Source organism: Dama dama, chromosome 8 (genome assembly GCF_033118175.1).
Source record: "Dama dama isolate Ldn47 chromosome 8, ASM3311817v1, whole genome shotgun sequence".
NCBI classification, from domain to species: Eukaryota; Metazoa; Chordata; class Mammalia; order Artiodactyla; family Cervidae; genus Dama; species Dama dama.
Window position 1 is genome coordinate 10,104,283 of NC_083688.1, and position 24,045 is coordinate 10,128,327.

At 39.5% G+C, this 24,045-nt stretch overlaps 1 protein-coding gene and 1 non-coding gene across 3 annotated transcripts in view; one reads left to right on the forward strand and one right to left on the reverse strand.

Moving 5' to 3' along the window:
• The window catches only part of WASF2 (WASP family member 2), a 71,806-nt gene that overhangs the window by 26,935 nt on the left and 20,826 nt on the right, over nucleotides 1-24,045 (reverse strand). The window lies entirely within an intron of this gene.
• On the forward strand, nucleotides 2,933-3,039 carry LOC133061113 (U6 spliceosomal RNA). Its single transcript, XR_009693943.1, has one exon. It is a non-coding gene; the product is annotated as a U6 spliceosomal RNA (small nuclear RNA).

Here is a 24,045-nt window from a genome sequence, read left to right on the forward strand (position 1 = left end):
CAGAGGAATGGGGAAAGAAGATGTTGTAAATATATACAGTGGACTATTATTACTCAGCCATAAAAAGGAATGAAATTGTGCCATTTGCAGAGATGTGGATGGACCTAGAGACTGACATACAGAGGGAAGTAACTCAGAAAGAGAAAATCAAATATCATATATTAACACATATATGCAGAATCTAGAAAAATGGTAAAGATGAGTTTATTTGCAAAGGAGAAATAAAAAACTGCTTTTTAAATGGCCAAAATTAAGCTCTCTTTCTAAGTAAGATCCATCTGGTTGTCCAAAAGAAAATACACTTAAAATTGTGCATTGGAAACCACTTAAAACTGTGAGTTGGGTTCTAGTTCTTAGCCTAACGATGACTAGCAATTGGGGAAAAACTTTCAATTCATCTTTCCAGTTCAGCTGTGAGCTGCACTAAAAAAATGCTTGAGAGGTGCTATATGAAACTGAGATTTTGTTTACAAAATATTCCTAGCTTCAAAGAGAAGATTTATTCACATAAAATATTTCCTGTATCTGCATCTTAGCCTAAGTTCCCAGTTATGAATCCACTTAAATTACACAGGGTCTGCATGGTTATCACTGATAACTTTAATAACAGACACAAAGTTCATTTTACTCTCCCAGTCTTAATTCCAATTTCTAGCAAAACTTAATTCATCAAAATGGAATGGTCTGAAATATGCCAAACTATCCATCTAAAAGGTCTTACTTTTGATCCAGCAATTACACTCCTGGATATTTATTCAAAGAAAACAAAAACACTAACTTGAAAAGATACCTGCACCTCTATGTTCACTGCAGCATTATTTACAATAGCCAAGACATGGAAGCAACCCAAGTGCCAATCAACAGATGACTAGATAAAGAAGGCATGGTATATATACATACGCATATACATACTGGAATATTACTCATCCATAAAAAAGGAATGAAAACCTTTGGGACTGATATATACACACTACTATATATCATACAGGAAACTAATAAGAACCTACTGTATAGCACAGGGAACTCTACTCAATACTTTGTAATAATCTATAGGGAACAGAATCTAAAAAAAGAGTGGACAGGGACTCCCCTGGTAGTCCAATGGCTAAGACTCAGGCTCCCAATGCAGAAGGCCCCTGATCAATCCCTGGTCAGGGAACTACATCCCACATGGTGCAACTAAGAGTTCGCATGTCACAACCACAAGATCTCACATGTCGCAACTACAGATCAAACACACCACATACTCAACTAAGACCCAAAGCAGCCAAATAAATAAACATTTTAGAAAATTTAAAAAATAGAGTGGATATGTGTGTATGTGTAACTGATTCACTGTCTGGTACAGCAGAAACTAATACAACACTGTAAACCCACAACAGTGAAATTACCCCCCGACAAAAGAATGAAACCTTGCCATTTGCAACAACATGGATGGACCTAGAGGGTACTATGCTAAGTGCATAAGTCAGACAGAGAAAGACATATGCTGTATGATTTCACTTATATATGGAATCTAAAAAAGAAACGAACAAATATAACAGAAATGGGCTCCCTGGTGGCCTAGGGGTTAGGACTCGGTGCTTTCAGAACTGCCGTGTGTGCGCGCACGTGTGCTCAGTCACGTCTGTTTGCAATCCCATCGACTGCAGCCTGCCAGACTCCTCTGTCCATGGAATTTTCCAGGCAAGAACACTGGAGGGGGTTGCCATTTCCTACTCCAGGGGATCTTCCCAACCCAGCAATCGAACTCGAGTCTTTAGCGTCTCCTGCACTGGCAGGCGGATTCTTCACCACTGGGCCACCTGGGAAGACTGGGATTCAACGGCTGGTTGGGGAACTGAGATCCCTTAAGCAGCAAACTGTATGGCAGGGCCATTAAAAAAAAAAGTAACAGAAACAGAATTACAGATACAGAGAACAAACAGGTGGTTGCCAGAGGACACAGGGAAAGAAAGAAATAGGTGAAGGAGATTAAGAGGTATAAACTTCCAGTTGCAAAATAAACAAGTCAGGGGTATGAAATGTACAGTATGGGAAATACAGTCAGTAACTATGTTATATATTTGTAGTGTAACATATCTTAACTAGACTTATCCTGGTGATCATTTTGAAATGTTTCAAAACACCAAATCATATACTGTATAATAGGAACTAACACAGAGTTGCAGGTCAATTATACTTCAAAAATAAACTCATTGAAAAAGAGATCAATTTTATAGCTACCAGACACAGGGGGAGGGGAATTGGATGAAGGCAGTCAAAAGGTATAAACTTCCAGTTATAATATAAATAAGTACCAGGGATATAATGCACAACATGATAAATATAATTAACACTGATGTATGTTATATACAAAAATTGTTAAGAGTGTAAATCCTAAGAGTTTTCAACAAACACACAAACTTTTTTTCTATTTCTTTAGTTTTGTTATCTATATGAAATGATGGATGTAAGTAAAATCATTACGCTGCATACCTTAAACATATACAGTGCTGCATGACAATTATATCTCAATAAAACTGGAAAAAAGAAATGGGCGCTTACTTTTACTCTGATTGCATGCATGCTAAGTTGCTTCAGTCATGTTTGACTCTGTGACCCTATGGACTGTAGCCCATCAGGCTCCTCTGTCCATGGAATTCTCCAAGCAAGAATACTGGAGTGGGTTGCCATGCCCTTCTCCAGGGGATCTTTCCGACCCAGGGATTGAACCCACATCTCTTCTGTATCCTGCATTGGCAGACGGGTTCTTTACCACTGGCACCATTATGAATAAGTGAGGAAACCTTATTCCCACCATTCGTGGGTACTCAAGTACCAGATTTCTTTCAGCTGTAGTCATCAACTGAGTATTAAATTCACACAGGAGTTTAACATGAAAAACAACTCAACTGCTCTGGGACAAAAAAACCTCACACAACAAAACCTTGTGCTCATTTCAGCAGCACATATACTAAAATTGGAACAATACAGAGAAGATTAGCATGGACCCTGTGCAAAGATGACATGCAAATTCATGAAGTGCTCCATATTTTTTTTAGGAATAAAACTACCATATGACCCAGCCATCCCACTCCTAGGCATATACCCTGAGGAAACCAAAAATGAAAGAGACACATGCATCCCATTGTTCATTGCAGCACTATTTACAATAGTTAGAACATGGAAGCAACCTAGATGTCCATCAACAGATGAATGGATAAAGAAGTTGTGGTACATATACACAAAGGAATGTTACTCAGCCATAAAAAGGAATGCATTTGAGTTAGTTCTGATGAGGTGGATGAACCCAGAACCTATTATACAGAGTGAAGTCAGTCAGAAAGAGAGAAAGTCAGAAAGAGTCAGAAAGAGAAAGATAAATATCATATTCTAAAACATATATACGGAATCTAGAAGAATGGTACTGAAGAACTTATTTATAGGGCAGCAATGAAGAAACAGAGAACAGACTTATGGACACGGGGAGAGGGGAGGAAAGGGTGAGATGTATGGAAAGAGTAACATGGAAACTTACATTACCACATGTGAAACAGACAGCCAATGGGGATTTGCTGTATGGCCCAGGGATCTCAAACAGGGACTCTGTATCAACCTAGAGGAGTGGAATGGGGAGGGAGATGGGAGGCAGGTTCAACAGGGACGGGATATACATATACCTATGGCTGATATGGACTTCCTTGATGGCTCAGATGGTAAAGCATCTGCCTACAATGCAGGAGATCCGGGTTCGATCCCTGGGTCGGGAAGATCCCTTGGAGAAGGAACCCACTCCAGTATTCTTGCCTGGAAAATCCCACGGACAGAGGAGCCTGGTAGGCTACAGTCCATGGGGTCACAAAGAGTTGGACATGACTGGGTGAGTTCACTTTCACGTTCTTTCATGGCTGACTCATGTTGAGGTTTGACAGAAAACAACAAAATTCTGTAAAGCAATTATCCTTCAACAACAACAAAAAATAGATTAAAAAAAAAGGCAAAACCTCAAAAAAAAAAAAGCCAAAACCTCAACAAATGACTGCACAAGATTATTAGAAATGTGTCAATAACTCACACAAGCCCTAATAAAGTATTATCTTTTTAAAAAAGTTTTCTTTATTTACAGGCAACGACAGAAATGAGTGATCTCCAGTTGGTGGTGGCCAAAAAACTGAGATGAGGATAGATACAAAAGGCATTCCTCTCCAAGTACCTGGGCTTGAATACCTAGGAGGAAGCCTAACCTGGACATGTGCTACCATATAGGAACACAAAGTTGTTTTTTATGGGAGAATGTCTAATTCCCAGTTTACTATATTACCCAGGGATAGAGAAAATGGAGCTAGGCTGTAACCTTTCTTTCCTGGTTCCTGCAAACAGTAGTCTACTGCACTTGGTTAATCTCCCTGCAGACGAGACATTGGAGCACCTACTGGTGGATGAGACAACGAAGCAAGTTTGAAAATGAGGAAGAAGATAATCAGGAGGAATCGTACATTAGGCACTGAGTTAAGTCTCATCATCCTGCTAGCTCTCTAGCCATGCATTTTTTTTTCTTTTTTTTTTTCCTTTTTATATGCTGTCTAGGTTGGTCATAACTTTCCTTCCAAGGAGTAAGCGTCTTTTAATTTCATAGCTGCAATCACCATCTGCAGTTATTTTGGAGCCCATAAAAATAAAGTCAGCCACTTTTCCCACTGTTTCCCCATCTATCTGCCATGAAGTGATGGGACCTTCATGCTTTGCTGGAGCAGCCGTGAAGAGATACTCCACGTCTAAGTAAGAGAAACCCAAGTAAGACGGTAGGCACTGAGAGAGGGCATCGGGGGGCAGACAGACTGAAACCATAATCACAGACAACTAGCCAGTCTGATCACAGGACCACAGCCTTGTCTAACTCAATGAAACTAAGCCATGCCGTGTGGGGCCACCCAAGACGGACGGGTCATGGTGGAGAGGTCTGACAGAATGTGGTCCACTGGAGAAGGGAATGGCAAACCACTTCAGTATTCTTGCCTTAAGAACCCCATGAACAGTATGAAAAGGCAAAAAGATAGGACACTGAAAGATGAACTCTCCAGGTCGGTAGGTGCCCAATATGCTACTGGAGATCAGTGGAGAAATAACTCCAGAAAGAATGAAGGGATGGAGCCAAAGCAAAAACACCACCCAGTTGAGGATGGGACTGGTGATAGAAGCAAGGTCCAATGCTGTAAAGAGGAACATTGCATAGGAACCTGGAATGTTAGCTCCATGAATCAAGGCAAATTGGAAGTGGTCAAACAGGAGAAGACAAGAGTGAAGATCAACATTCTAGGAATCAGCAAACTAAGATGGACTGGAATGGGTGAATTTAACTCAGATGACCATTATATCTACTACTGTGGGCAGGAATCCCTTAGAAGAAATGGAGTAGCCATCATAGTCAACAAAAGAGTCCAAAATGCAGTACTTGGATGCAATCTCAAAACTGACAGAATGATCTCTGTTCATTTCCAAGGCAAACCATTCAATATCACGGTAATCCAAGTCTATGCCCTGACCAGTAACGCTGAAGCAGCTGAAGTTGAACAGTTCTATGAAGATCTACAAGGCCTTCTAGAACTAACGAAAGGTTGTTGCTGAACCTCGAAAAGACGCCGGGATTCTTGGCCTCCGGAGAAGAATTCAATCTGGGGCCAGAGATGAGGCTTGATCGCTCAGAGCTTTTGTGTCATAAAGTTTTATTAAAGTATAAAGGAGATAGAGAAAGCTTCTGACATAGACATCAGAAGGGGGTAGAAAGAGTACCCCCCTCTAGCCATGCATTTTAATCTCTATGATGCTTCTCTTCATATTTCAAGCATCCCTCTGTAGTAACTACTCCCTCTCTGGGATGAAAAGGCCAAAAAAGAAGCCAGTTCTACACAAATGAGAAAGGCCAGGGTTTAAAAGGTTACAAAGTAACAACAAAAAAGGAAATTCAGCAAAATGTTTTGCTGCCAGCTCAAGGTGATACACAAACACACCATGGAGTAGACAGAGCAGTCCTGGATGTGACTGCTAATACACCAACTTAAGTGAGGACAGAGACCTAGCAATCACAACTACATCTATACACCAGGGAGTGGAATTATGAAGCAAACTGCCATGAAATTTCATATCAACTATTCTATTCTGCCAGCTGTAACAAGAATTCATTGCTGAAAAAGTGTCACACACTCATCTGTCACTAACGGCCAAGCTGCCAGCAACTAAGAGCAGCAAAGGGCAGCCGTACATCTTCCTCTCACAAGGCCTATCCACCACTCAAAACATGGGCTTTATAAGGAAAAGCCCCTGAACAGAGGGAAAAGGAAGTGTCCATTTCTTTTCTTTCTATCCTCAGTTTACTAGGTCACCAAAGCCCTCAGAAGACCTAATAAGCAGTGATGTAGAGCAGCAAGAGCATGGACATTAGAGAAAGAGGTGTGGATTTCAACCCACTACTGCCAAACCAGTTCTGGGACCTTGGCAAGCAGTACTCTCCCCATCTGTTTCCTAACCTGTTAAAATCAGTAAAATGACCCTTAGTTATTAAGCTTGTTGTGCATAAAAATGAAATAACGCATGTATAAAATACTTAACACAGTACCTGGCCCGGAATAATTACCGTAACAGCAGTAATGACTGCAGCAGCAGCAGAAGTACTCATTCTGCACCCATCTAGCGCTCAGTTCCGGCATATAGTTAAATACGTGGTTCTCGTAACCGGTAAACAACTCTTTTAATAAGTTTTGGGTTGCATTAGTGGTTAACTACTAATTATAGCACCCATATCAATCAATGAATATTTATCAAGTAGCCACTAGATGATACAAAGAAACAGAAAATTCTTCCCATGACTCCAAGAGCTTATAATCTGAGGAGACAGATAAAACACAGGTAAGTAACATAATAAACAGAAGTTCTCAAACAAATACTGTAGTCAATTATGACAAAAGAAAGGATGAAAAGATCACTTTCAACTGAACAGAATTCCTGGAATAAAGACCGGAACTGGGCAGGATTTGGATTTAAAGAATAAAGAAGGGAAGTTTTCTAGGTGGGGGTAATATAAGTAGAAAGCTTGAATTCTACCATAAATATTTACGGAAAAGTCACAACTCTAATGGGTTTTTACGGTATTTCATGAAATCTAAGATGCATGATTATTCCAGAGATGTTAAAATATGGGGAAAATGTACACCTTAGAATTAATGAAACATAATATTTCTTTTTCTATAATATAAGAGGGTGAATAAGATGATCTTTAAAAGTTCTTTCCAATTCTAAAATGATATGAAAAAAAAAAAAGAAAAAAGAAAATGATATGATTTGGTAACTTACACTTACAAGATAATATTCAAATGTTACCAAATCATCAACAGCATGAGAAGAAAGAGGATAAAAAATAAGAGAGACTGAAACCAAATTCCACTATTTAATTGCAAGGCTAAAATGTTTACCTGCTAATTAATATGTTCATATTTTCTTTTATATGTGCTAAGTCGCTTCAGTCATGTCCAACTCTTTGCAACCCTATGGACTATAGCCTGCCAGGCTCCTCTGTCCACGGAATTCTCCAGGCAAGAATAATAGAGTGGGGTGCCACTTCCTTCTCCAGGGGATCTTCCCCACCTATGGATCAAACCGGTGTCTCCTAAGTCTCCTGCACTGGCAGGGCGGGTTTACCACAAGTGCTACCTGGAGGTAGTGCCCTTTCCTCTATATATTTGAACATAATTGTAACAGCTGTTTTAATATCTTTGGTAATTCTATCACCTCTGTCATTTTTGAGTGTTTCTACAAACTGATTTTTCCCCTAATTATGGGCCACATTTTCCTGGTAACTTTTGACTGGACATTGGACATTGTGATTTTATGATGCTGAGCACCTAACGTTGTCTTGGTTTCAAGAGTGTGAGGCTTTGTTTTGGTTGGCAGTTAAGTGACTTCTGGCTCAATTTGGTACACCTGAGGTTTCTTTTTAAGCTTTGTTAAAGTGGATCTTGCGGAGAAGGCAGTGGCAACCCACTCCAGTACTCTTGCCTGGAAAATCCCATGGACGGAGGAGCCTGGTAGGCTGCAGTCCATGGGGTCGCTAAGAGTCAGACACGACTGAGCGACTTCACTTTCACTTTTCACGCATTGGAGAAGGAAATGGCAACCCACTCCAGTGTTCTTGCCTGGAGAATCCCAGGGACGGCGGAGCGTGGTGGGCTGCCCTCTATGGGGTCACACAGAGTCGGACACGACTGAAGCGACTTAGCAGCAGCAGCAGCAGCAGGGTGGATCTTGAGCAGCTTTTACTCTCTTGGCTCTTTAGCCCCGGTACAGATGTGGCCCTTCAGTGATCTCTACTGGATGCTCCCTACTGGATCTCTGCTGCAGAGTGAGCAACACGGGCTCTCTACTCTGGCTGATAGGAATTAGAACACCTCCCTGCATTGGGAATCAGTTAGCTCATAAACTCCTGGTCACTCTTTTCCAACCTCCTGTAATCTGACCCCAGGCATATGGGTGATCAGTCAAGCCTCAAGGAGACCCTAAGAAGATTTCTAGAACAGTATTCTTCCTCTTTTCCAGAACTGCACCCCACAGCTTCCAGTTGCCTCAGCCTCCCTTGAACTATTAACGCAATTTGTCTCTTCAGTTCAGTAAGACAAATCTGCTCTGCTTGGGATTTCCCCTGCCCCGGCCTTGCTCCATGGTTAGAATATACATCTAGACAAAAAATCAGGGTAATCACGGGGCTCACCTCCTTATTTCCCTTCTCCCAGCAATCAAAGCCACACGCTTCCTATGTAAGTCAGGATTGATTTCCACTCTGGTTTGGCAAGGTCCCCAATCATAAAGAGGTATTAATTTCAATTTATCTTCAATAAGTATATGCCATGGAAAACTTAAAAGGAAGAACCAGTATCCCAAAATCAAATAAGAAAACACTGCAAAAAGGTAGGATATCACCACTATATACCTATAACATATTTGAATAACATTTAATTTTCTGAATAATAATAATTAATAATGGCAGAAAATTTCCCTTTTTCTTTTTTTAAAGTTGGTACTCATTTGGTATTTATCACATTTTAAAAAAATCAATACAGCTTGATGAATCCAGAGGCAAGTTCAGTCAAAAGACAAGGATTCCCTGAGCCACTAGTTACATATGACTTTGGGCTGGTTACTCTCTCCAAACCTCATCTGTAAAATAGGGAAAATAAAACCTATCTCATAAGATGGTTTTCAGGATAAAATGAGGTAACATACACAAGCCTTCTAGAGGGGTATCTAGCATCTAGTAGGTACTCAACAACTGATAGCTCTCATTATTGCTAATTCAAAGGAGCACTGAGTTTGTTGGACTTACCTCCTAGCGGTAACACAATAATTTAAAGAGAGCAGGTCAAATTAAACAGCGCCGAGCATTGCACAGAATTCTCCTAACTGGTTCTCTTTTCTGTGGTCGCAGTGAAACCAAGCGGTAGGTAGGCCTCTTACCTTCTGAAACAGGTTCTCTGGGAGTATGAAGACAAGAGCTGAGAAAGAAACGGATGGCCTCAAAATTCCACCAAATGTAAAACTTATTTTTGAAGTGGAATTAGTGGATATTGACTAAAATAGTAAAGACATCATCAACAATAAAACATGGCCCTGAAGAAACTTATGTATCTAATTAGAGCTGGTTACTATTGTTAAGCGAAGAGTCAAATGGAAAATTCAAGTTAGAACTTGTTTACTTGATCCCTCAACTTTTAAGAAATGCAATCCATTATAAACCCTTGAAATTTAAAATATTTTACTACAGCTGTGCAAAATATCACTTGAAGAGAACTGATTTGCCTTTTACCTCATGTTGTAAACTAAAAGGTTCAATAAAAATGTATCCAATGTCAAAAAAGAGAAAGAAAGAAATGGATGGCCTCTGCCTACGTTATACAAATTTTAAGGATTAAGACAAAGGGTATCAGTCTATCAGTCTTCCAAATCATAGTCGAGTCAATTCAATATTTTCACTTTATGTATTTTGAAGGCAGTCTCAAAGGTACTATTATCTGGATTGTGGCATTTCTTTAAAAAAAAAAAAAAAAAATTCTTTCATCTTAAAGGCCCAAGGCAAATGTCACCATTTCTAAGAAGCCTTCCTCAACTCTTCTAGTCTGAAGTAATTTCTCCCTCTCCAAAGGTGCCAAAAAGTATGCTGAACCTTTTACGGCAGTCACTACATTTTATATTGTAGCACAGCTTTTTGGACTGTACAATTCTTTGAATACAGGAACTGAAAAACAAAATACCTTTAAACTTAACAGAAACAGTAGTAACAGCAGCAGCTATTGGAATCTGCTGTTATAAGGGTGGGATTTTTAAAAACTTCTTTGCATCCTATAGTGTCTGCCCAAGATGTGTCACGTATTTATTCACATTTTCTTTAACAAATCTAATCTTCAAAACACTACTGAAAGGTAACCGGTAGCATTCTGATTTTACAGCTAAGAGAACTAAAACACTAAGAGCAGTTCTGTAACTTTATCACAGTCACACAGCTTTTAAACCCAGGTCCATCTGCAGCCATGACACTATGCTGACTTCACAAAACACCCTAGCCAAGACTGTGCCCATGTTTCTCATTTTCATACACAAGTGCCACCAAACCCCAGACTAGTTTCTTCCCCTCAAAAAAAAAATATAATATGCTAACATAAGAAAGCCTTCCTGACATATTTACCCTGGAACTGCAATGGTGTTAATGAGAATAACACACTGCTTTCTCCCTCTCTACACCCAGTTTTAGCCAGCTGCTCAGGGGCTTCACATCTTTCACTTTAAATAACAGAAACACTGGCTCATTTAAAGTGCCAGCCTCAGATAACATGTTCAGATGTTACTGCTTTTCAAACAAAGGCCTGTTTTCAAACAGCTAGGCATTTGGGGTTCCATCACTTATGATGGGTTACTTTTATTTACAGGGTCCCTGAAAATCACTTTAAGTTTCATTCTCTGGGCACTGTTGAACTCATCAAATCTTGTCATTAAGGACTTTTTTTTAAGTGCCTAATCTGTCATCTTCTTTTACAATGAACCAAAACACAGTCCCATGGGTAATTCCTAAACTGGATACAGTAGTCCCCTTTCTCCAAGGGTCAGACATTCTAAGCCCCGCAAGGATGCCTGAAAGTACCAAACCCTATATATGAACAAAATACTTTTTTCTTTCCTTGCTAAGTTGAGAACTTTCACCTTTTCACTTAAAGGAAGCACTTTTCGGCCTTTCTTTGGCTACTCTTGCATTTGAGGATCACTAACAGGTAAAATAAGGATTATGTGAACACAAACCCTGCAACACCTGACAACTGATCTGATAACCGAGATGGTGGCTAAGAGACTAACAGGCAGGTAACACACACAGTGTGGACATGCTGGACAGAGGTGATTCACATCCAGGCCAAGAGAGAGTAGGACGGCTGAGATTTCGTTATGCTACTCAGAAAGGTGACCAATTTAAAATTTATGAATTGCTTATTTCTCGAATTTTTCACTTAATAATTTTGGACTACTGAAATTAGTTATTATTTAATAATTTTGGTAACTGAAACCGAGGAAACTGAAACTTCAGATAATGGATGATGACTGTATGTTTGTTTTAAAATAATATTCTTCTGAGCCTTTTTCTAAAAAGCACAATTGTTTTTCCTTTTTAGCCCAAGTAAAGATAATTATATATCAGAAGTGAGTCCCACCCCCCCATCTCTTTCTGCATATGGGGAATGCTGAAAAGATAAGTCTTTTTTAATTATTAAATGTAAATAGCTCATTAAATATAATCCAATTACTTTAATTGTAAAAAGGAAGTAATTACAATATGTACATGTATTCTTGCCTAGTAGATTCACTATCTTAAATTAATCTTTTCAGCATTAATATTTTAAATTAACCTTTGATATCAGAAAAACTCAACAGATTGATGTCTATTTTAAATATATACATATAAAGCTGTACCTTATGGATCTTTGTTGTGATTTCACCCACAATTTTTGTGGGAACAGCCCCATCCCCATAAAGAAAGGTAATTAAATAACACCTGCCCTAACTGAACTGGTATTTCTTGTCTGCTGTAACTCATGTTAAAGGGTCTGTTTTAAATTCTAATGCTTTTGTGGGACAAAAAGCCAAGAGATGAATTCTGTGGCATTCCAATAATCACGACAGCTTTACTCAGCAAGACAATTTCAAGCCAAAATTAGGAGCATGTCTCTGGTATAGTAGCCTAAATTTTCCACTACCTCATTTCTATTCTGTTACTGTCAATTACAGTTCCCTGAGACTACCCTCAAGCATTCTTCTCTTGCTAGCCCCTTCTGGTCTAGCCCCTCAAGTTTGCTGTTACAACATTTTCCCTCAGCAGTCATTTGGCTCTTTGATTTTTACTCTTTCTTCATGACCGAGAGTAAGTAAATTGCGTAGCTAAATCTATGAACTGCTTTGAAAATGGGCTCTGCCACGGTCTGTGCACAGAAGAACTTCTATTAAAACAGAGAGTAAAGGCCTATATAGACGAGAAATTAGGAAGACTGAGCTTTGTCTACCTCCCACCAAAATCTATCAATGAGTGTTGTTTAAGATATGAGTATGTGTTTAAAAAAATTAAAATTGTGCTTACATTAACATGGAACTTTTCCAAACTTTAGAAATATCAAGAACTGAATGAATATATATGTTGTAGCAGTAACAACTGCAGCCATGTTTCTACAGCACTTCCCCTCCAAAGTAGAAAAGTTCTATTTAAAGTACAAAGAGGAACTTCTCTGGCTGTCCACTGGTTAAGAATTCCCGCTTGCACTGCAGGGGGCACAGGTTCAATCCCTGGCCAGGGAACTAAGATCCCACAAGCCACTCAGTGCGGTCACACACACAAAAGAAACTACAAAGAAGCATCATGCGTTTTCAGCAACTCTCCAGGATTTCACTGAAATAAATTTCACTGTTCAGACTCCAGTATTAATGAGTCAAAGGTGCATCTGTGTCTCACTGATATGACTTCTCAAAACAAATAATGAAATGGATAAACCTAACTATGACTAACTCCTTTCGCCATTCAGATTGTAGCCACACTGGAGCAGTTCCTGACCACATAATACATAAGGCTGGCTTCTGTTGTCATCCTGGCTAACTTGGAAGGCTATTTTATGGTCCAAAAGGATAGTGACAAGGGGTCACTGTGAGTGCCTCATTTCAAACACTGTAATGAATTCTGAACAGTTACCAAAGGTTAGCAGAAGGAATAGAGTCTGATATCTGATGATGATCACAGGACTCCAGAAGGACAGTGCCATTAAAAGACAACAAGAAGTAATTTCACAAGTAAAAGGTGTACTGGCAGCTAAAACTGAGCTCCTTTCAGGATTTAAATGATTCAAGTCTCATCTTAGTAACACTGGTATTTTTGTACAAAATATATCTTATTAGGCCAGCCCTTGAAAGTTAAAAGGTGTCTTTAAATGCATGCTGACCTAAAATTGCCATGTTCCATGCTTTAAAGGGATTGATTTTCTGGAAAAGGACAATAAGATGCCAAATTCTGTTCAATGGAGATCAGAATACTCTTTGGTGAACCTATTCTGCACCTGTGGAAGCAAAAGAATAAGACTGGCTCACACACCCCAGAGGGAGGGTGGTATTTATGTGGGCTCTCCCTATGACCTCTTTGGCAGCAAATGTAAGAAAGCCCTTTTTTGAGGCTAAGGGGCGGGTCCAGGACTTTCAACTACCCATTCAAGCAGGGTTACGATTCCCCTCCTCCGTAATTAAGTTCCCTTTCCCACTCTCCATGCATGCATGAATTGTAGTGACATTGACATGGGGGTCTGACATTAGTCTTTGAAGGTCATTTAAATCCTCCTCCTTCCAAGCTGCCTTAAAAGCAATGCATCATCCTCTCCACAATGCCTGAGTATGGGTTTGACTAGATGGTACTCAATGTGGAGTGAACCTAAAGCATAAACGGAAAGGGGGCTCCAAATTGATATGATACCTCCAAGGGGTATCATAAAAAGAACCAACCAAAGAAATAAAACATTAGGTAAAACTCAGCTGCTCAAGAGACAACACCAAGACAAACACTAAACATCTAACATTACCTGAATGAAAACACATCTACTGATTAATTTAGGAAGGTAGAAAAGATCATTCACAATATGGCCCCTTTCTTTGGCTCCAGTCTCATCTTCTGTCATATCTTCATATTTACATACCCTTCCCTGAAGTCCCCCACAGATCTTCTAATGGCTTCCCATCTCATCACGTTCTCTCTTGCCTCCATACTTTTGTTCAAGTCTAACCACCTACCACTGGAGAGGGCAACGGCACCCCACTCCAGTACTCTTGCCTGGAAAATCCCATGGACGGAGGAGCCTGGTAGGCTGCAGTCCATCGGGTTGCTACGAGTCGGACACAACTGAGAGATTTCACTTTCACTTTTCACTTTCACACATTGGAGAAGGAAATGGCAACCCACTCAACTGTTCTTGCCTTGAGAATCCCAGGGACGGGGGAGCCTGGTGGGCTGCCGTCTATGGGGTCGCACAGGGTCGGACACGACTGAAGTGACTTAGCAGCAACCACCTACCACAACCTCCAACTTCTCAGTTCAGTTCAGTTGCTCAGTCGTGTCCGACTCTGCAACCCAATGGACTGCAGCACACCAGGCCTCCCTGTCCATCACCAACTCCTGGAGCTTGCTCAAACTCATGTCCCTTGAGTCAGTGATGCCATCCAACCATCTCAGCCTCTGTCGTCCCCTTTTCCTCCTGCTTCTAGGGTCTTCTCCCCAACTTCTAGAGTCTTCCAAAACTGAGCTCAGGGATCACTGGTGGTCCAGTGGCTGAGACCCTGCAATCTCTGCAGGGGGCCAGGGTTCAATCCCTCATCAGGGAACTAGATCCTGCATGTCACAACTAAGACCTGGGGTAGCCAAATAAATAAATTAAATATTAAAAAAAAAAAAAAAACCCACTCACTAAGCTAAAGTGAAACATCTTCTGACATGCCTTGACCCCAAAGGAGCTTGATGCCCCTCTCTCACACCCTCTTTAAAATTCCATAATACTCTGTGCATGCCCATCCTATCCCGCTGCTTAAAAATGACTGATTTTCTTACCTGCTCTTCCACTAGACTAAATTGAGGCTAGTGATCAATCATCTCTAATTCTAATGCCTACCGCCATGCAAGACATAGAGAGAATGCTCAATAAAAATTTATCAAATGAATAAAGCTACAGTAAGTGGCTATTACACTTTAGTCCTCACAAAGGTGAGGTGGGGAGAGTGTCTCTGGACCTCCAGTCTTACAGCACCGCTTCCTGAGGGAAGAGAACCCAATCTGAACGGCCCAAGTTTAACCTCTATTTTATTTATTTATTTTTAACCTCTATTTTAGATTAAGAGTCCTGGTAGCACACCAGATCACAAGACAGAATCTACATACACTTTCCAAGCCCTAGAAAATATCAAGGGTCTAATCTGGTACAGAGTGAGACATTAAAAATTAAAAACCAAGGCAAAAATTAACTAAAAAACAAAAGGTTACCCTGACCAATATGATCAATCTGCCACCTCCTTTTTATTCACTCACTTACTTCCTAAAGTAAAGAGAGATGAATGGTAAGAGTCATCAGCCAAAGAAGATAAATTTCCAAAAAGGCTAGGGAAGGTCAAAATAGGGTAAGTCATGAAAATCAGCACATGTCCACAGCTTGAAAGAAATCCAGGCTGTTATTAAAATCCCTGGGCACTTAGCCTAAAATGTTAATAAGCCTCTGAATCTTTCCTTTCCCTCCCAAATCAGCTTCTGGCTTCCCTTCCCTCGATACTTCTTCCCCATCATCTACTCACCCACCAGTCTGCCCACCTGTCTTTCTTTACCTTCCTACCTTTACAAATACTGATAGAGATGATCAGAATTTGGCCAACAAATGACAACTTCAAACTACATGTGGGGCATCAGTATAAAGGATATCGAATTAATCATTTGTTTGTTCCTTCCTTTCTTCCTTCATTCAACAAACCATACATACCAGACACTGTGCACACAGTGGGGATATAATTCAACATTGCCCCTGTCCTCATGAAGCTTGATAGCTACTCAAGGAGACAAATTAAAAAGGGGGACAATAATATAAAGTGATAAACGTGACCACAAATGTTAAAATTCAAGGGTTATGGAGGCATCCAGCTCACACTGGAGGTGAAGGGGTCATAAGAAAGAGTGTCTTAAAAGATGAAAAGGGTTAGTTAAGAGAAGTTTCAGGGGAAGGAAGCAATGTGTGCGGAGGCAAACAGTGTTCCAGGGACAGCAAACAGCTTGGTGTGGCTGAAGTGCAGGAGGTCATGAGTGATGAGGCTAATAAGAGAGACAGAGGCCCAGGTACAGAGAGCCTTGTGTGCCTTACTATAGCACTTGGGAGTGTGTTGATGGCTACTGCGAACTATTTAAGATTAAGGCCAGGGAGTGACATGATCGGATTTGCATTTAGAAAGCTCTCTCTGGCAGCAGAGAGAATGTATTACATGAAGGGGAGAAAGACTGAGGCAGTAATCCAAGTGGAAGCACTTCTAATTGATCGATAGAATCTACATAATGGGAAAGTTGCAATGTAAGATGACAGAAATTGGTCTATATTGAGTTTGAGACCAAGTTGTCACTGATAAGCTTTCTCTTTTGAACAATTAAATTACCTAATCTCTTTCAGTTTTTACATTCTGAAAAATGCATTTGTGCGTTCTGGGGGGAACACTAGACTATCACGTATCATCAACCTTTTCTTTTTTTTTTTTTTTCATCAACCTTTTCTTAATGCTTTAAAATTTACAGTATAAATTTTTTAATATATGTATAGTGAGACAGCAAGTATCAGTGTACCTACCACCTAGTTTAAGAAGAATATTACCATTAGTTTTAAAGTCCCCTGCATGTCTCTCCCCAAACCCACCTTCTTCTCTTTTCACCATGAGGTAACACTATCCCAAATAGTGATAACTTTACCACATCTGTATCTCTAAACATTTTTAGTTTCATATGTTTCTTCACATGAGTCTTATCATAATGTATGTTCTTCTACAACTTTTCACTCTACAATTTGTTGAGATTCATTCATGTTGCTACAGTTGCAGTTTAATCATTTCCATGGTTACACGGTGCTCTACTGTATGGCCACACTGAGATTTACTTATACAATCTGGAATTGATGGATATTGGGATTTTTTCCCGGTTTGGATTTTTTGTTTATTTTGCTAATGCCAACAGTGTTGCTATGGACATTTTGTACACATCTCCCACTGCACATGTGCAAGAGTTCTTTAGGGTAGACATCCAGGATAGAAACTGCTGGGTACAGGTATGCACATCTTCAATCATGAGATAATGCCAAATTGTTTGGCAAAATAGTTGTACCCATTTACACTACCATTTGCTGGGTTCTGGTTGCTTCATATCCTTGCTGACAGTTTTTGCCAGACTTTAATTTTTGCCAATCTGACAGACACAAAACAGTACATCACTGTAGTTCTAACATGCGTTTTCCTGATTGCTCATAAGGCTGAGCATCCCCAATGCTTTTTGTAGAAAGGAGCTACTTTTTATTTTCAGAAACCTTCTCTGAAAGCCTAGAATGGCTGGAAGTCTTTCAGAATGCTGCCTCCCAATAACTAACAAGACGAAAATTGGTCTTTCTTAGCACAAAGCTAAAACTGTATGACCAAATCTCAGCCGTACTGACATCTGACACACAGGCAAACCTAGGATTTTTCCTCTGAGAACTGAAGGTGAGTTAAAGAATTTAGAAGGACTAGACTGAGACATAAAAATCAGAGGGGCAAACATTGCAATATTTAAGGCCTCTGACTACCTGACATCAACATACTTCTTCAGCTTCCTTTCTGGTCACACCTTTACAATGCTCTATACTTCTCCTGCCTGTGATTTCATATGAGACATTTCCTGCTTCCTGGAATACCTACCTACCTTTTTAAGGTTTTTTTTTTCCCTCCCCCTACTTCTTGAAATTTTATTAATCCTTCCTTGCCTAGTTCAAATGTAATTGCTTCCGTGAAGCTATCCTCGCCCTATTCCCCAGAAATAATTAATCAAGCTCTCCACTGCTTCAACAGCACTCTATAATTCTGTTAGAGCACCCATCCCATATTACAGTTGTAACAGGGATCAACTATGAGCTTTCTGAGGGAAAGTACTATCTCTTAAATCCTCAGGGGCTGAGTAGCACTCTGTCAACCATCAATTCTTCATAAAACACTGGATAAGTGGACAGAAAGATAAACAGAATCTGCTAAGAAAAAAACTCTAAGGAATTTCCTGGTGGTCCAGCAGTTAGGACTGTGTGCTCTCACTGTCTAGAGCCCAGATTCAATCCCTTGTCACGGAACTAAGATCCCAAAAGTTGCACAGTGCGGCCAAAAAGAATATAGTTCTTAAAAAGAAGAAAAGAAAAAATCTCTAAACAATGAAAAGGTTCTTTCTAATTACTGCTGATTATGAAGAAAAAAAAAAAATCACAGAAAAGGCAAGGTAGGACAAAAGCACTGGGAACTAGTAAGAACTAACTGTGACAATTCAGTCTCCTTGATGGAGCTCTGTGTCAGGTAGGCCAGGAAGTGAACATGTAAACTGTACAGTCACCTTTTTTAGTGGGGGACGACAGCATCAAAAAGTGAGATTTATAACGGAATCTAAAACCTCAGGCTGTATCTTTAAATTCCTCTGGAAATTATTTGGGCCTGGTATTTTCTGCAGGAGAAGTTGTTTTCACTATAAATTCAATTCATTTAATAGTTAAAGGTTTTCAATTTTTTCTTAAGTCATCTTGATAAGCTTTCTTTTGAAGTTTGTCCATTTTATCTAAATTTTAAAATAAAATGACATAGTATTATTTAATTTGATTAGCAAAAATGATTACTATAAGGAAAAAATATCTAGAAGACTAGACAGAATCAGGGCAGAGATAAGGATCCAAAACAAAGATTTGAGATTTCACAATACTGCAACGTATTCATGTGTCTCTGCATTCCTAGAATATAGACTTCTTTTGGACAGGGATCATGTCTACCAGTCTTTTGTACATAATATGTACATAATATTTCCTGATTTCCTACATCAAATAAAAAATACAAAATTGATAGTTCAAGTCAACAAGTATTTTCTTAAGAGTTGATTTTGATTAATATATGGTTGACCTGAGTAATATCTGTAGTTGTCTTTAAAATAAAAACCTTTTTTTCAATCAAGTAAAAACTGGTTTCAGAGGTTACTTTCACTCATTAAATTAGTTGTTAAAAAAAAATCCATTTAAATACAGGAATTCATTGGATTTAAAGGAAAAAAAAAAAACCCAGCAGGAACTGATTTGAGCTATAAAATACAGCTTTGAATGAAAAAACACATTACTTTAAAAAATAAAAATGCAGTTATTATTAAGACTATTGTTACTATAAAAATCACACTTCATGACTTAAGAAAAAAGTCAGTTTAGTGGTTTAAAAAAAAGTATGTTAGTCATTTGTTTTATTCACTTCTTCCTCAAACCTTAAAACATACTAACTAACTGCAAGGAAAACTATCTAATTTAAATTTCAGAGTCCCTATCCTGTCCCACCCTCTCCTGCCCCAGTGGATGTGCACTTGGTTAAATACATTCTGTATGAAAAAGGAGAAGCAAAGAGATGGTTTGAGCTTTAAAAATCTGGAGCAGGAGAGGGTGTGGAGAAAAGGGAACCCTCTTACACTGTTGGTGGGAATGCAAACTAGTACAGCCGCTATGGAAAACAGTGTGGAGATTTCTTAAAAAACTGGAAATAGAACTGCCATATGACCCAGCAATCCCACTTCTGGGCATACACACTGAGGAAACCAGATCTGAAAGAGACACGTGCACCCCAATGTTCATCGCAGCACTGTTTATAATAGCCAGGACATGGAAGCAACCTAGATGCCCATCAGCAGATGAATGGATAAGGAAGCTGTGGTACATATACACCATGGAATATTACTCAGCCGTTAAAAAGAATTCATTTGAACCAGTCCTAATGAGATGGATGAAGCTGGAGCCCCTTATACAGAGTGAAGTAAGCCAGAAAGATAAAGAACATTACAGCATACTATCACATATATATGGAATTTAGAAAGATGGTAACGATAACCCTATATGCAAAACAGAAAAAGAGACACAGAAATACAGAACAGACTTTTGAACTCTGTGGGAGAATGTGAGGGTGGGATATTTCAAAAGAACAGCATGTATACTATCTATGGTGAAACAGATCACCAGCCCAGGTGGGATGCATGAGACAAGTGCTCCAGCCTGGTGCACTGGGAGGACTTGGGGGAATCGGGTGGAGAGGGAGGTGGGAGGGGGGATCGGGATGGGGAATACGTGTAAATCCATGGCTGATTCATATCAATGCATGACAAAACCCACTGAAATGTTGTGAAGTGATTGGCCTCCAACTAATAAAAAAAAAAAGATTTAAAAAAAAAAAAATCTGGAGCAGATTATATCAGAATAATTTTGAAAGCTTGTTTAGAGACTCACAGAAAAATACTAGTCTTCTATTAGTGAAGATCAACCTTTTTAATTGGACCTAGTCCAGGACACTACCTGGGCAACAAATCAGTAAGACAGTACAGACACCTCTGATTCTAAACTGGTATAATCCTTTTTTAACAAGCATTATCACAGCCTCCAGTATTATACAATAAGATTTCCCAAATATCTATGAGAAGTTGACAGTGGTAATACTTCTCTACCTATCTCATAATACCAATGTATTTCACCAGCTCTTCTCCTTACAGAAATCACATTAACAGAGATGTTTAGGGAAATTCCCTGGCTGTCCAGTGGTTAGGACCCCACACTCTCTCTGCCCAAGGCCCAGGTTCCAACCAAGGTTGGGGAACAGAGATCTCACAAGCTGCTCAGCAAGAGGCCAAAAAAACAAAAAGATGTTTGAGGATTTATGGTTTTAAATGTCAGTAGTTTTAAAAACTGGACAAGTGTTACAGAAATTTTTGTTGGTATTTTTCAGGTTTGGTGAAAATGGAATTTGACAAAGCTTATTTTCCAAGTGGTGTGGAAGGAAGCAAAGTATTAGCAAAATCGAGAAGAGAAAAAATGAAAACGCATCAGATGAAGGCCTGAGGTTTGTTGGCAGGAGAAAAAAGTATAGTACTGTGTAAACAAGAATCCATGGTAAACAAAATTTAATTAAAGTGAAGCAATTATCACGGCTTGTCACATTTGTTAAAACTAAACTCTGCCAACAGGTATCCTGTTTTAGGGTGTCCATCAACTTGATTTCCATCAATTGTCCCAGAGAAATTATTAATAATGTTCCCTCTTACTCTTAAAAGCGAAGTGGTTTAAAAAACAGAAAATCACCATGTTGTACACCTGAAACTAACATAATTGTAAATCAACTATACTTCAAATAAAAAAGTTTTAAGCGAATCGGTTTACACAATCAACTATATGATCACCCTATCCTTCAAGAACCAGGAGGTGAAAAAAAAAAAAAAGAACCAGGAGGTAGAGCCGCCTCAGTGTTCAGGACCCAGTCACGGCCCCAACTATTTAGCATTCAGTACCTATGCCCCTCATTTATCTAGCACGTGCTCACAACAGCAGAGTGACTAAGAACACGGACTCCAGAGCAAATGGCCGGGGTTCAAATCTTACCCCTGCTACGTAAACTCTAGCTCTGTGACCGCAAGAAATTTTGCTGAAATAATTTCAAACTTGGAGAACAACTGCAAGACTAGTACAAAGGACTCCTTTATGCCCATCACCGAGGTTCAGCAATTATGAACATTTTGCCATATTTACTTTTATCCTCCCCACACACAATTTCATTACTAATTTTTCAACTATTTTGGTAACAGGTTGTAGACATGGTGCCTCTATGTCTAAATACTTCAGAAAGTCAACTCCTAAGAACATACTACAGTCCAATTATCACATTAGAAAATTTAACAATACAGTATTATTATGCAACATAAAGTCCATATCTAAATTTTACCAATTGTCCCAATAATGCTCTTTATGGGAATTTTTGTCCTCAATCCAGGATTCTAATCCAGAATTGTGGGCAGGTTTCTTAATCCTTCCCTCATGGGATTACTGGGATAAATAAAGGAGTAAACATACAGAATTAAGAGCAGTTTTTGGCATTGAATGCAGGTGTTAGCTGCTTTTAGGGAGAGACAGACTCCGTACAGGGCTTCCATGGTGGCTCAGCTGGTAAAGAATCTGCCTGCAGTGCAGTGCAGGAGACCGGGGTTCGATCCCTGGGTTGGGAAGATCCGCTGGAAAAAGGCATGGCAACCCACTCCAGTATTCTTGCCTGGAGAATCCCATGGACAGAGGAGCCTGGCAGTGGGCCACAGTCCATGAGGTAACACACAGACTCCATACAAAGTACAACTGTCGGATGATGAAAATAACTCTTTAGACATTATAGTTCTGTTTTTTTTTGGGGGGGGGGAAACGCATGCTGTTCAGCATGTGTGATCTTAGTTCCCCAACCAGGGAACGAACTCCTACCCTCTTCACTGGCAGCACGGAGTCTTAACCACTGGACCGCCAAGGAGTTCCTAGACACCCTACTCCTTAAAGTCATTTTAATGAAAACTCTCTGTAAAATATGTTGTGCATATCCATTATTTCTTAAACAGAATACACAAAATATAATTCAGCCTTTTCCTTAGTAACTCAGGGTCTTCACATCAGCAGGAGTACTATAAAACCATGATGTGCTATAAAACCATGATGCTGTCAAAGGTTCTTGAGGTGTGAAGTGCTATATGTCTCTGTAGTGAAATGGCTGTAAAGTTCTGGACAGACATCTTGAATCTCCTCCTTCTGCTGTCATGCTTTTGATCATTTGTATGTATTAGTGCACCCACTCTATATTATTCTAATAATGCTTATGGTCAAACAAGGCTTTTAGTTTAAAAGGCACTTTCATGTCATCTCTCATTAATTCAATAAATATCTACTATGTCATTTGATTAATTAGCTGATTTGAATTTCACAAGAAGTCTGTGAGGTAAAAAGAAGATGTATTACTACTTCCAATTTTAATTACCTCATTATAGATGAATAAATTAAGGCTCAGAGAGGTCAACTGACTTACTCTGGGCCACAGAGCCAACAGGCGACACGGACAGCCTTAGCACACCTAGATCCCCTGCCCCTCAATACAAACACAGTTACCTCAGAGTGAGGCCCTAGGATGATAGACTTTTTAGGTAGGTGAACAAGCTTTTGGAAAGCTCTTTGACTTTCAAAAGTACTTTCAGCTTCCTTTCAAATGCAAGGAGTTGCATTCTGCTAGGCTGAAAATGCCAGATGTCTGACTTTCAGATGCTCTTCCTCTGTATTTTCTCAAATATTTTTTCTAAAATTCTCTGAACTTGATGGCAACACTTTATTAACATAGACTCCACACCCATTTGAAACTTGAGATAAACTCAGACCTGAGCTAAAGTTAACCTCTGCACTCGAATAAAGAAAAGCCTGGCTAAGAAAATGGTGTAAATAAGATTGCAGGGAGAAATGTTTAATGAGCTGTTTTTAAGCATTTCAGGAGTCTAATTTACATACAATTAAAGTTAAATTGCACATCATTCTCAGCTATTCATTAAACCAGGTACAGGGACCTCTACCTAACAAAATAACCTGGTAACACTATTAGCCTAGTTTCAGTTATGACTCAAAGTAACAGCTGCACCTAAAGAAAAACAAAACACAACACTCTCACTAGGATTTACCCCAATTAGCCCAAATTAATGAGGTTTGATTGTACCTCCAATGATGACCCACAAAACCTATCTTCCCCTGATGGCCTAGAGTAGAAGCTCAAACACAGCTAAAACACCTGTCACAGAAGCTAGGCAGAGGAAGCAAGACAAAATGGCAGTGGCACAGAGTTAAGAGCCAGAAGCCTCGGGTTCTAGGTCAGCTTATGCTGCTATATCTGTGTGACCTTGGTTAAATCACA